We start from the raw sequence: 13465 nt of genomic DNA, 5'->3' as shown, positions 1-13465 counted from the left end.
CCAAATGATCTCCCAATCTGCTGCAAAGCAGTGCTCCCAAAGCAGTTCTAGCCCTCACAGTCAGCCTGTGGTTTTCCTATGTTTCATTTACCAGAGTCAAGTACAAAAGAAAAACTAGTCTTCATCTAAAAACAACAACCATCAATGAGACATCCATGCTTATGTAAACAAAGCTTGAAAACTTGACAGGCTCTGAATCCAGAATGCAAAGGATACTATCTTAGATTTGCTGTTAACAGTTTTTAGATTTTCTATGGTGCAAGTAAAGATTTTTTTTAAAAAAATTAAGCTTACAATGTGGCTTTCAAGAGACACTTAGTGCCTACACAACCCTTCTTGATTTAGGAAAATTATATATGCTGTGATAACATGGGAATTGGCTAACATAAGTCCCTAAGAAGTCATGTTTGGAGTGCCAGCTGCAGAGCAGCCCAGCTGTACCCAGCTGGAAACCCAGGCAGGAAAACTGCCAATGGCATTTCAAGAAGAAGGTGTTACATTTAAACGACACCACTTTAAAAGAGCACAACAAAACTGGTGTCAGGGAAGGAGAGGCCAATACACAGGTAATCCTCCTGTTGAACTAAACTTTTGGGTCCCCTGAAAATTCTGATTTTTCCCTTCCTGCAAGAACTGTAGTCCTCATGTACAACTTTATCTGGAGCAGGATGTTCCTAAGACACTACACATGCTCTGACTCAGCTGCCATAAGCCCTGCTCTCCATCACCTTTGCCCTTTTTCTTCACCTTGATTGCTTGTTGTGGTACATGGAACACAGTCCTTGATCTTACAGCAGTTGCATTAGACTAGGATCAAAGTTTAGAGGCTGGCAAATTAGCACAGGAGACTCCAGCCGCAAGGAAAAGGCCTCTTCATACTTGAAAAACAACATGCATATTTCTGCTGCCATGCAACTAAAAACATAGTTATGGTTAGACACATGATGATGAGTAACAAGCATACAGATTACTAGCCCTTGAGTGCATGGAGACGTGTTCACGCCATCCAAAATGCTGACAGTGCCAGGATTCATCACTTGCTTTTAGTGACACCTCCCCCTACATGCTCTTATTTTTTCATCATGAGCTAAAATTTCAAAATGTGACAGTAAGAGCTAGTTACGGATATCCTGAACTGACGAAGAAGTGGTTATCCACAGAAAGCTGGATATATTTAAAAACCAATGGGAAGTTCATGCATCTGTATCCCATCTTATTGGCACTAATTGTGGTAATAGCCCCTCTTCATGACAGGTTTAAGGATCATGTCTCAACAGCTGCATTCCCTGCCCCTTAGCTCGGCTAACCCTTGGCTGACCGCTTGTGCTGAAATGAGACAGGGAGGGGAGTTAAAACCAAGTCCGGTTCTCCAACTCGTGGTGGCTCAGAGCAGCTCGTGCTGTTGGTTTTCATTCAGCCCTTTAATGGGTAATGGAAAAGACAGGGTAGTGGGCCTTTGATGTCATTCTCAGTGGTAATTTTGGGACCTGCAGCTGGTGTTGGCAGGAGAACAATTCTCACTAGGATCAGTGGATGCACTGCTGCTCCCCAAAGCCAGTTATTTTAAGTGACATCTAAACAAGGAATTATCAGCTTAAGATCAGCCTTTCTCCCCTGCAGCAGGTTCAATTAGATGCAATACTTGATAACTAAATAGCAAAATTACATCCCTCTTGCCTGAGCCAGACTCCTGTTGGCTTTGGTGGGTGTTGGCTCCTACTAAACTGAAGAATTCACAGCCTGGCTGTAGGTATGTGGGTAAATACCTGGGAGGGTGACGTGCCCTGTGTGTCTGTTTGCGTAGCTGGATACCAGCCACGGAGGCACAGCCACCTCGTTTCAGACACTACTCTGCGTGCTAATTACTGACATCCTTGCCTGCAGGAGGGTAAGTGACTCTGCACCATTTCTTGTACCACCTGCCTGGCACCACCTTGCTTTTTGTGGTAGTTATTTGCATTCTCTCTAGCTCATCCTCTGAGCAAAAATACATAAACACACCAACAGAAACTATCACCAGACTCTTTATACTTCACAGCCTGCCCCATGCACGCTCATTTCTCTCCTTACTGTCCATACCCTGCATTTTCAATGGGTATTTTCTGCTCCAGCCATTGTGTACTTAGTGGCAGCATATCTGCACCAGAGGTTTGCATCATGTATACTGCTATAATCCAAACAGAGGCTAAAAGCCCATTGCATTGCAGACAAGGTCTTAGAAACATGAAGAGGCTTGCAATAAGGAAAACAAATCAAAAATTCTCTTAACAGATCTGTGCTTTTTTCTATGAAGCTATGGGGTTTTTTAAATCCATCACTAGGTCACCTATACAGTATTATTGCCCATTAAATTAAAATATTTACATGCCAAAACAAAAACCATAGAATCAGAATCATAGAATTACAGAATACCAGGTTGGAAGAGATCTCAAGGATCATCTAGTCCAATCTTTCTTGGCAAATGCATGGTCTAGACAAGACGGCTCAGCACCCTGTCTAGCTGAATCTTAAAAGTGTCCAGTGTTGGGGAATCTACCACTTCCCTGGGGAGATTACTCCAATATGCCTGATTGTTCTCACTGTGAAAAATTTTCCTCTTGTGTCCAATGGGAATGTCCCCAGGAATAACTTGTACCCATTACCCCCATCTTTTCCATGTGACTCCTTGTAAAATAGGAGTCTCCATCTTTGTAGATAGATTGTAGACCCTTTAAATACTGGAACATGGTGATAAGGTCTCCCCCTAAGCCTTCTTTTCTCAAGGCTGAGCAAATCCATATTGACATACTGTATTTGCTAACAACCAAATCCCAACATCTTTCTTTCTGCCACACCCAGCTCAGGAAACCTCTTGCTGGGCTGAAGAGCTAAGCACCAACCAGGGCCCAAACAGACATTTATACTGGAGATACCACCGGACGGTGACAGCAAGCTCCAAAGAGTGAAGCTAGGCCCTCCTTTTCTCACCGCTGAATTAAAAAAAGCATGGGTAAATTCCCTTCCCCCACAAGTCAAACACCAGTTGGGTGAAGACTTCACTCTATATCCAAATACCTCTGGAGTCTGGGTGGGTGCAGATCCAGGGGTGACACTCATGCCTGATTGACATCCATGATAGTGCTCCTCAGTTCACCGAGCATCTCCTCTGGCAAGGGGTGCTCACCCAGAGCCTCCTTCTCAGCCGCTGTGCCCACAGCCTGGTCAGCCCCCTCAGCTAGTCCAGCTCTCTGGGTATGTCCGTCTTCTTGGCCAGATTTCTGGAATGATTCAGTTTAGGAAATAAACAAAACGGAGCTTCCCCACAGGGGACAGGCATGAGCAACTGGTGAGCAGTGAGAATACCAGCAACCTGCTGTCACAGCCTAAGACTGTCATTACCTTACATTGCATATAATTAAGGCCACGATTTAGCCTCGCTGAATTAATTTGTTCAGTCCTCATTCACTTGCCTTCATTGGAGGGGAATGATCTGCCAGCAGCTGAAATCACAGCATTGGGTCACTGCATTCAACTACACGTGGGCTTTGGATGTAAAGTCAGGTTCCAGATTTTCACTCTTCAAACTTAAAACCAGAAAACTCCCATCTAGACTCCTCTCTAGTTCTTTATGCCTATTTCATTGCAAAGATTTGTTTGAAATTGGTGATGAATCAGGACACTTTTGACAAATCCAATCAGAACAGAAATCCAGGTGAATTTTGTGTATGTATAAATTTTGAAAGATTTCACTTAATTTAATCAATATTGCTGTACAATTGTAAGGACAATACTTTTAAGAATCCAGGTATGCACTTCATATAAAAAGGTAGAACAAGCCTAGGACCAATGACAAGAGTTGTGATGGAACAAATGCACATTTAAAACATAAAACCCTGCCCTTCATCATGAATTTGATCTGGGATATAGTAGAGCAATAGCAACCCTCAGATTGCTTTATACACCATTGAGTTAGACTTCAAGTGCTTTACGAGAGAACTAAGAAAGCTCATGAAAACAAAAGCCATCATGCGAAATTTCTAAGAGCTGTTAGGAGCTGATATTAGCTACAGTAAGTTCCATCATTTTATTACGTACATGTTACACACACATAGATGTACATGTATGTGAAACTGTTTATTTAATACCTTTTTATATCTCCCATCCATTGTAGCTCCTTTGCTGCAAGCCCCTAACCAAAGCTTAGGGGTGGCTGCAAAGCCCTTTTCAAACATTAACAGGACCTGGACATTATGTTCAAATTCTTTTTATTTCAGATGTTTATAAATTAAAATAGGCGATCTAACTAACTGTAGGGAAGTCATGCTTTACCTAAGCTCTGCCTGCTTTTTTAACAATATCATTTATTTCAATACCCGATAAATTCAAATGTATTGCCAGTGAAAACACAACAGAAAGCTATTTTTCTGTTGAAAATGTAATTGAAGGTTATCCCAAGTAATAATGAAAAACCATAGCAGCATTGGCGTTACATCAAACGTCAGTCCTGGTGCATTAAAAATGTACCTCTGCACTGTCCGTGATCAGAGAAAAGATTAAACGATACAGAGGGTCGGCTGGTGTTTTTTTAATAAATTCTGGCAAGCGGTTTACAACTCTGGACATTGGCCAAAAGTGCAGTTTTCATGTGCAATTGAGGTTACAGCTTAAAACAGAGAAGGAATCGAACCCCCTGCTGCAGTCAGGGCTGGAGAGGGAGCAAGCCAGCAGGCAGTCATTGTGGAGACCAGGAACCAGGACTGGGGATGGTTGCACGCTACACTCCATTTTCATATATTTTTTTAATGCAAGCGATTAAAACCACAGCTGTCCATCTGCACTTCCTGATGACAGCTGGTTTTGCCTTCTCACAGATTAAGTAAAGCCAGTCAGTCTCCGTAACTGATACCACTGCCCATTGATGTCAGGGCCTGGTTCACCCCCCTTCACACCCCACCCATTGACTGTGAGCAGCAGGTGACTCCAGCGGGACACCACCATGGCAAGTGCAATCGAGATGCCTTCGTAGATTGACCAAGCTGTGGAGGCCGTGCCTGGCTGCTTCTCAACCACCACGGGGCAGAGCAGCCCTCCCATTGCGTAGATGGGGTCAGGAGTGACATCAAGCTGAACAGGAACTGTGAATGAAGCTGAAAACATCGTACCTAGTAGCCTTGCCTTTGAGGAGCATCTTAAATTCTCAGCACACAGGTGAAATGATGCCCTTTTACAAATACCACTTTGCCTTAAGGAAAGAAGTTGTATTTATATCAGGTGTCACAAGAGCCCTGCAATATGAACCTTCACTGGAAGCAGAATCAGATTTTTTTTTATCCAACTGTGCAAAAAGTGCAATAGCATGTGATTAGCAATTTTACATGGAAAGAGCCAATTTCATGGTCTTCTGTATTTTTTCTAGCTCTTACCATCTTGCACTGTAAAATCCTACACAGCAAACACAGCAATATAGTCAGGCAATATTAGAAGACTAACCTTCCAGTACTGAAAAGGATACATCACATATAATGATAGCAGAATTGGTAGTAATGCCATATAAATAAGTATTAAGCACATCAACATTAATATCCAGGTGTTGCCATGAAGGACTGTAGACAAATAGTGCAATAAACATTTTTTAAACTGTATTTCCATGCAGGTATCCAAACCAATAACCTTTTTCCCCAAGGTTTAGAATGCCAGGCCATCATCATACAAAATCAGGTGAAGAGATTCTTGTAGAAACAAGACATGAAGTTTAGGATTCCAGTTTGTAAAACAATTAGTTGAACTTCAGTCATTTTATGTTGTTACATTAATACTTTTGGTTTTGTTCTTTCAAGTGTGGATCATTTTCTTATATACTTTCCTTTTTACTAATGGTTTTACTAAATAACATGTCTGTTTCATTTTCACATCTTTTATAGAAAAGATGAATTATGGAGTTTATACCAGCTTTTAAAACAAAAATTGTCTAAAGGAGGAGTCTAAGAACTGTCTCTTCTACAAAGGTAAACTTCAATGCTTAAAAAAGAAGACCCAAGTTGGTGACAATATCACTTACTAGTTTTACCTCCACTGACAGCATGCCCAGACTGAGATAAGAATCAGAGCTTTTCACACCCACGAGTGGTTTTCTTCAGAGGGAGATGAGCTTCTCAAGATACTCTTGGTAGGGCTACTCACCTTGCAGTGAGGGTCAGGTTTTCAGCACTGGATTTTGAGACAAGGAAATTTAGCATTCACCGGGATCAGGCCACTAAAATAGCTTATTCTCTTCTACTTTTCACACCAGTGTTTGTACAGATTGGTTATTAGAAGTGGGGGTGCCAGGTGCCACAGAGGGAGCAGCCTGTGACACAGCCATACCCACCGGTGAGTGCCAGCAGGTTTTGGTATCTAGCTACACTTTTAGGAGTTTGCAGCAGTAGATGCCTGGGAAGCAGTAATGATTCTGTGACCCAAAAGGTAAACTGAGGCACAGAGGGCCCAGTCCAAATCCCAAGGCAATTCATTAATGAACCCCGATTTGTTTATTACAAAATGTTCAGCTCTTTGTGAACCTGTTCCCTGTTTGCCAACCCACTGTCCTGACTTCTGGACCATGTTCAGACTACTGGATCAGACACACTTTTAACTGGTCAAAAGGACTGAGATGCCAGCAGAAGACATTTGAATTTGGTTTTAAACACATGAGGGAAGTTGTTGCACTGTCAGTACCTATGTGGAATCCTCTTGAGCTGATTCTCCATTGGCACAAGTAACTTCTCCCAAGGTTACTACAAGATTTTAGGACTCTCTGAAGTGCTTCTTTCCCGTGAGGTTTGTGGCATAGTGCTGAAGTCCATCATACCCTAAGGTTTCTGTTTACTTCAGCAGTATGCATGTTCTCAATGGTTCCTAAGATATCTGGAGTGGTATGGGACTGTCTGGGCGATGAGAAAACTTCAAGTGCTTTGCTCTGAAACGTCCAGTCTCCGAAGACAACACTTCCTGAAAGGCAAAAAGGTCTTGAGAACACATCCTGTGAGGCCTGCAAGAGGACCCTGAGAATGAAAGTCAAACAAACAAGAAACCCACATGGTCTATGAGGCAGACTGGATCCACCCTTTTTGCTTGAGCCCTACAAATTTCAGCTGACCTGCTGGTGACTCCTCACTTTTGCCTCATATAAAACTGAAAAAGCTTCACACATAAGACCCAGAATAACACACTAGCTACTGGGGGAGTGAAATCTTCTCAAGTTTTCCTGCTGACTTCAAGACCTTTTCCCTGGCACGGTATGTTTTCAAAGAAAGAGAAAATGTTACAGGCAAATGAATTTCAGCCTTCCCTGCTGTTTGTCTGATTCAAAGCACATCTAAGTTAGCTGCATCAGATACATTTGAGAGTTCCCATACACCAGTGAAAAGACATGTTGCTTTGGACTTATTTCTGTAGTGCTTCTCAGAATGGATGCCTTAAAGGCTACAGATGCTTGCTTGGTCACTGAGCAGAATCCGGAACCTGAGGATAGTGGCTGGGGGAAGTCATTGACATAGCTACATTTTAGTTCAGCTTAGGGATGCACATTTGAATGGAATCTCCCAAGCATAGCAGTAAGAATTAGTTAAAGGTATGATTTATGATGAGTAAACACTATAAAACTGGAGTAAATTCCTAGATCCAGCTTCACTTCTCACCTAGGAATAACACTTAACATAGACTGGAAAGGGAGACATTTCTTCCATAGTTGTTTGGATTCAGTGAGAGCTGTGGATACCAGTGACAATACTGCCTTTACAACACACCTGTAAGATATTCAGCATACCTTGACTCCTCAAAAAATGACAACGGCTCTTTCAGGCTGGCTGTGTGCTGTTCCTCTCTCCTTCTCACTTCGGCTGAAATTTCAGCTTTATTTTCTTCTCCCCAACTTCCCGTCATGCTGTCCCCACCTTACAGAGGTTCTGCACCGCAACATACAGGACCAATTCAAAGGCCAAAAGTTCCTAAAGCGCTTATGCAAGTTAATTACTGTGCCTGTTTAATCCCGCGTAATGCAGATTAGCGCTGTCAGCTACTGTTCGGAGAGCAGTTGATGTAACAGGCTGGCCTGTCAGCAGGGAAACCACTCTCTTCAAGAGCGGCAGAGTCACTTAAAGTTAGGAGATGCTGACGTGTGCCAGGAACAGAAACCTCTTGCACAGGTGCCCAGTTGCTGACAGGATGTAGGAGGTGGACACAAAAACAAGATATGATAAATAGGCAGGTTTAAAGAAGGCATTGCACCCCTCATTTCAAGACAAGATAGTCAGCTTCAACCCCATGCCCCACTTGTGCACATCCAGATGAAAAACTTTTCAAGTTTCAGAGAACTGTACCATGAAAAACATCCTTATGTCAAGACAAGAGCCAGAATGAAGTCAAGCCACTAGTCACTATTTTCCTATCAAAGTCCTAACACGTTTTCATCAAAATGAATACGGACCGGCCAAAGAAATCTGTCAAGTTTGAACAGCCAGTCATCCCTATGGGCAGGAGAAGGTGGAAAGGTGGAAGGCTTCTTGGGAACTTCAGCTTCTCACAACTCGAGTCCAATCTAACTGGATTAGTCTACAGTCATTAATCAGGTAAAATGCCCTTTGGCAGCAACATGTGTTTACATAGGGCCTGCTTATTCCCCAAAAGAGTGCAAATACAATGTGGCTTATTCCAGAAATTAATGGCATGTAACATTTCAGGATTTCCAACAATGCTTTTCCTGTTCTGGAGGAGTGAATAACACTAGTTATCTTGATTTGTAATTGGTAGCCAGGATTACAGCATTTCATACGACAGCACTGGTAACCGAGCTGTAGTAACAACGCCCATTTCCTCCACCCATGCATTATATGACAGTTACACAAGTATTTTCCACCTCAGCAGATTCTATGGTCAAATTACGGACTTTTCTCTCTCCAATTCACAACTGACAAAACTTTGTTTGATGGAGGTAATAATGACAGAATATATGATAAGACTTTCTACTGCTGGCTGAAAGTCAAGGCACAGGATACTAAACTTCCACATTTTTAAAAGCCATTCTTATTCCAAGTGACTTGTAGATGCAGTAAAACTGAATCATTATGGTTTTTTAAAAAGGATAATTAAATATAAATCTCATCAACACCTTTTTTACATTAGAAATCCAAGTCTTTTGTATTCTAAAAAATTAGATTTTGCAAGCAAAAGAGACCCAAGATCAGAAGATGAACAAGTGTCTAGAAGTTAACCTCACACAGCACGCTTTGGCTGTTAGCTCCCATGCCTGAGGATGGACAAAAGTTTCTCTTAAACTTGCAGCCATCCACATCAAGCCGAAGCTGGTTCCCTTCAAAACTGCCAGCTGGGCCCCTCCATGCGTGGCATTACAGTGATGCTCTCCTAGGATGATGCTCGGGGTGAATGTGCACGAGTCCTGGTGGCAGCCAGAGACACTCCTGCCTGCGCCTGCCTCTCCCTCACACCTCTGCCAGCTGCCGCCAGCCTGCGGTTCCATGAAGGCTAGAGGTAAGATGCCAGGCTGAGATGTGGACACACATCTTGTCCTACAAGCTCTGCTAAGGGAGTGCTGACGTGCATCGGGGAGGTGGAGCGGGCAGAAGAGGGGTGACGCCTCAGCCACCACGGCAAGATCTGCAGTAGCGCAAGTACCAGACACTCCACTTCTCTCTGCTTGTCCCCAGGGACAGTGGGTATCCAGACGAAGAGGAGAGTTACCTCTGACTTCACAAGAAGGGAAGGCAGGAAAACATATCGGTCAGTCATTAGTCAAGCCACTCCTCACAGCACTGGAACAGAAAGCTGCAAATGAGGAAGAAAAAGCATCCTGCAGAGGCAACATGGCAAGTACAGGACAGTGGAGTCATGTGGGGATTGGGAGAGAGGCTCAGGAGGATGAACACACCGGAAAATAAACAGCTGTAACGTAAACGAGTTTCCAATTTGAGAATATTAAATATATTTTTTTTTCACGGGGCCTTTTTTTCTTTTTGCTGAAGATCAAAAAGCAATGATATATATCAAATAGCTTCCAGAGCAGCAACACTTGTGTTACCTTTTCTTTGCCTTCCTTCCTCCTCCCAGCCTCTGGAATAAAAATGCCAAGCTACAAAGTCAGAGAGAGAAAAACATTTTTCAGACAAAACATTGAACCAGAAAGAAAAAATATGGAAGCAGATGAGATAGTAGCAGGGAATGAAGGCATTTGAGCAGCAGCACCTTCCTCAGCACAGGAACACAAACACGCAAAGTCCTGAGCACTCAGGAGGCCCAGAGTCAGTGCATTTAACTCTACAAAGCCTGAGCACGCATCAGCCCCATAGCTCCCCCAAGCAAAAGCACCAAGACAAACCCTGCTCTCCCCTCCCATCCCACCTGCCTTGGCCTCCTGCTCAGGAAGGAGGGGAACAGGGAGCCACACCGTGGCCACGCACAGGCAGGGTGGCTGGGAACCCCCCCACGGGCAGCGGTTCAGCCCGCGTTAGAAGTGTGAGCCAGTACGTGCCCAAATCCTGGTACCCAGGGACAGAAACTGAAGAACATCCCACCCTCTCCTGCCCCTCGGTACTGAGGACTGGTCGTTGGCTATTCTCAGCACCTCAGAATACTTATTTGTGACTCCAGTGGCCAGGTTAAAAGCAAACTCAGCATCACTTCGACTATTTCTTCACTGATGTTGGCTAAACCACAAAGCTGGGCTCTTAGGGAAAGCCCGACTTCCGCGTCTTAATTTTCACAGATTCTGAGGAGCCATACTTTATACTGGCTTCACGTGGAGCTTTTTGCAGGGAGCGCTTCTGAAAACAGGCCTCGCACACCCCTCTCAAAGCAGACGGCGGCGAAGGGCGGCCGCGCCGCGGCCCCTCTCTGTCAGGCAGCGCCTCGACCCCCTGCCGCGGCTCCGGCCTTCCTCCCGCCCCAGCACCCGCCGCCCAGCGCGCCGCCTTCGAGGGCCTGACGAGGGACGGGCAGCTGCAATGCACCGCCCGAAGTGTTTCTACATCTACACCGCCTCCCTCCCACCGCCCGGCCGGGCGGCCGCCACCCCCCACCCCCCTTCCTCCCCAGGCCGCGGCGCGGCGGCGCCACCTGGCGGAGAAAGGGCGGTGCCCCGGGGCCGCCCAGACGCTGCGGGAACCGGCAGAGCCGCCGGGGCAGCTCCCTCCCCTGCTGCCGCGGGCTGCCCGCCTTTCTTGAAGCTGCCAAAGAAGCCGATGGTGCGTGACTTGCCAAAAAAGCGACTTGGAAAGGGCAGCGCGGCCCGCCCGGGTTTATCGACCCGCGGGCGCCTAGGCCATGGCCCGCGTTCGCCAGGCGCCAGCCATGCAGCGGAGCCCGCGGGCACCCCGCTGCCCTGCGCCGGCCAGCGGCCGCCCCGCGGGACCAAGCCCCGGGCCGTGAGCCGCGGCCGCACCCGCCCGCGTTCCGCCGGCGCGGAGCCCCGCGCGCGGGAGCGGCTCCCGGCGGGGCGGTGCCAGCCCGCCCCTCGCCTCCGCGGGAGCGCGCAGGCCCCCCGGCCTCACTGCCCGCGGGTTCAAATCCGCCTCTACTGGGCAGCGGTGCGTAGGGAGAAATCATGAAAAAATGCTTACTTTAAGTAGAAACAATCTTCTACTTTGTACATGTGCAGCAAACAAATTTATAGAAACAGCACTAATTTTAGCAACAAACAAACCACTATGCATCCAGTGCATTTTAAAGCACATATACATCCATGTTATTACAGCCAAGAATTAGTCCTAAGCGATTTCCTCAGGAAAACACGGTAATTCATCTCTTCACAGGACATTCTCTGCTCTACAAATAGAGAGAATGGCAGTTTTCCAGTGAACAGCCCTATCCTCTCTATTTCAATTATGCTCACTGCCCGCAGAGGGAAAAGATTAGACCGCTGTTAGCCAAGAAAAGCTCACAGCCAATGTGCTGCACCCCTTCTTGGTCTGTTTATTAAATCATCATAGCCATCCAAAAAGCAACAGGGCTCCAGTCATGTCAGTAGAAAATTTAACTGAAAATAAATTGCATGAACAGAACATTTGGCTAACAGTTGTAATTGTCACTACTGTCCAAGACGGAAAAGAACCCAGGTTAGATGTTGGCCAAACCAAGAGTACAACGGCAACAAGTATTTCTTCATCCCAACAGGCTCTAAGGGAACCTCTTCCTCTTTGCACTGCAAAAGGCTTTTCCCAAGTGTGCGCTATTTGTGAAACTTACTGTTAGGGTATGGAAGGCAACCATAAAGGATATGGTTCCTCACCTTGGGTTTTTTTTTTGTTGTTTCAGATGAATATATTTCTCCAGCATATGACTACATTAAGTAAACAAATTTCCTCTTTTTTCTCTTCTCCATTTCCTTATCCACAGCTCTATTCTGTCTGTTAAACTAAGAAAAGATGAGGGACTGCTGGGATCTGCAGTACAGGTACTGCTCCAGCAGTTCAGCTGACACGACATGGATACTGGCCTTAAGAAACATCAGCTGAAAAAACCATCTACATCCTTCAGAACACCTGATTCCCTCCAGATACAACTACTTGGGTACAGAGGCAACATCACCCACCTATCACAAGCAGCTGTAATCAGGATTAGTGTTGCTGCAGCACTCTGAGAAGTGTGAAGATTCAGTTGCTCTCCATTCCTCATTTTTCTCCATTTCTTGCTTTACAGGTATAACTTGCTTTTTAGTATTCCAGCAAAAACAGGATATGACGGTGATCCATTGATAAACCATGACACACCCCATTTACACACGTGCAGGTATAACTGACTACTTCAAAGCAATCCAAGGCCACTTTTCATCTGGTTTTCCACTTACAATATACTGAGATGCAAGGTGGGATTGTTCCATAAAAAATAAAAACAGTAACAAGACACAATTAGCCATTCCAGACTTGGCAATTCCTACTTGTCACTGCAGCTATTACTATAAACATTGCCATACTTCTAAAAAAACCTAAAATGCATCACCGTTTTAAGGTGGCCAGTTTTTCTCTTCCCAACAGACAAGTGTTCATCTTGCTAGGGTACAGATACTAAGACGTGGACTCCTTAATGCAAGTTTCACTTAAAATGCAAACTTATCCATAAGCTTAAGTTGAATTCAACTCCGGAAGCTATTATTTCACCAGTTCCTCAAAGGAGTGACCCACCCTCCTGTGTTCTGGCTTCCCTGCAGCATGCCTTGTCCCTGTGTTCCTGGTTGTGGGCTGCTGCAGCCTGGCCCTTCCCTGCCATGGATCTTCTTCCTCAGCCCCCTTGGGACTGCCAGCAGGAATGAGGCTTCAGGTGATGCCTCAGAAGACTGCAGCAAGCAATCCATCCATCTTCCCTGTCCCCCTGGTTTCTCAGCATGTTATGACCATGGCCTTATAGCCAGTCTCAGATGACCTCTTGAGTTCCATCAGGCTCCTAAGGTTCGAGGGATGATGCCCTTACCCAACAGCAGTGATGCAGATTTGAACTACAG

The sequence above is a fragment of the Athene noctua genome, chromosome 8 (genome assembly GCF_965140245.1).
Source record: "Athene noctua chromosome 8, bAthNoc1.hap1.1, whole genome shotgun sequence".
NCBI classification, from domain to species: Eukaryota; Metazoa; Chordata; class Aves; order Strigiformes; family Strigidae; genus Athene; species Athene noctua.
The sequence above is the reverse complement of the archived record's forward strand: the minus strand, read 5'-3'. Positions refer to the sequence as shown.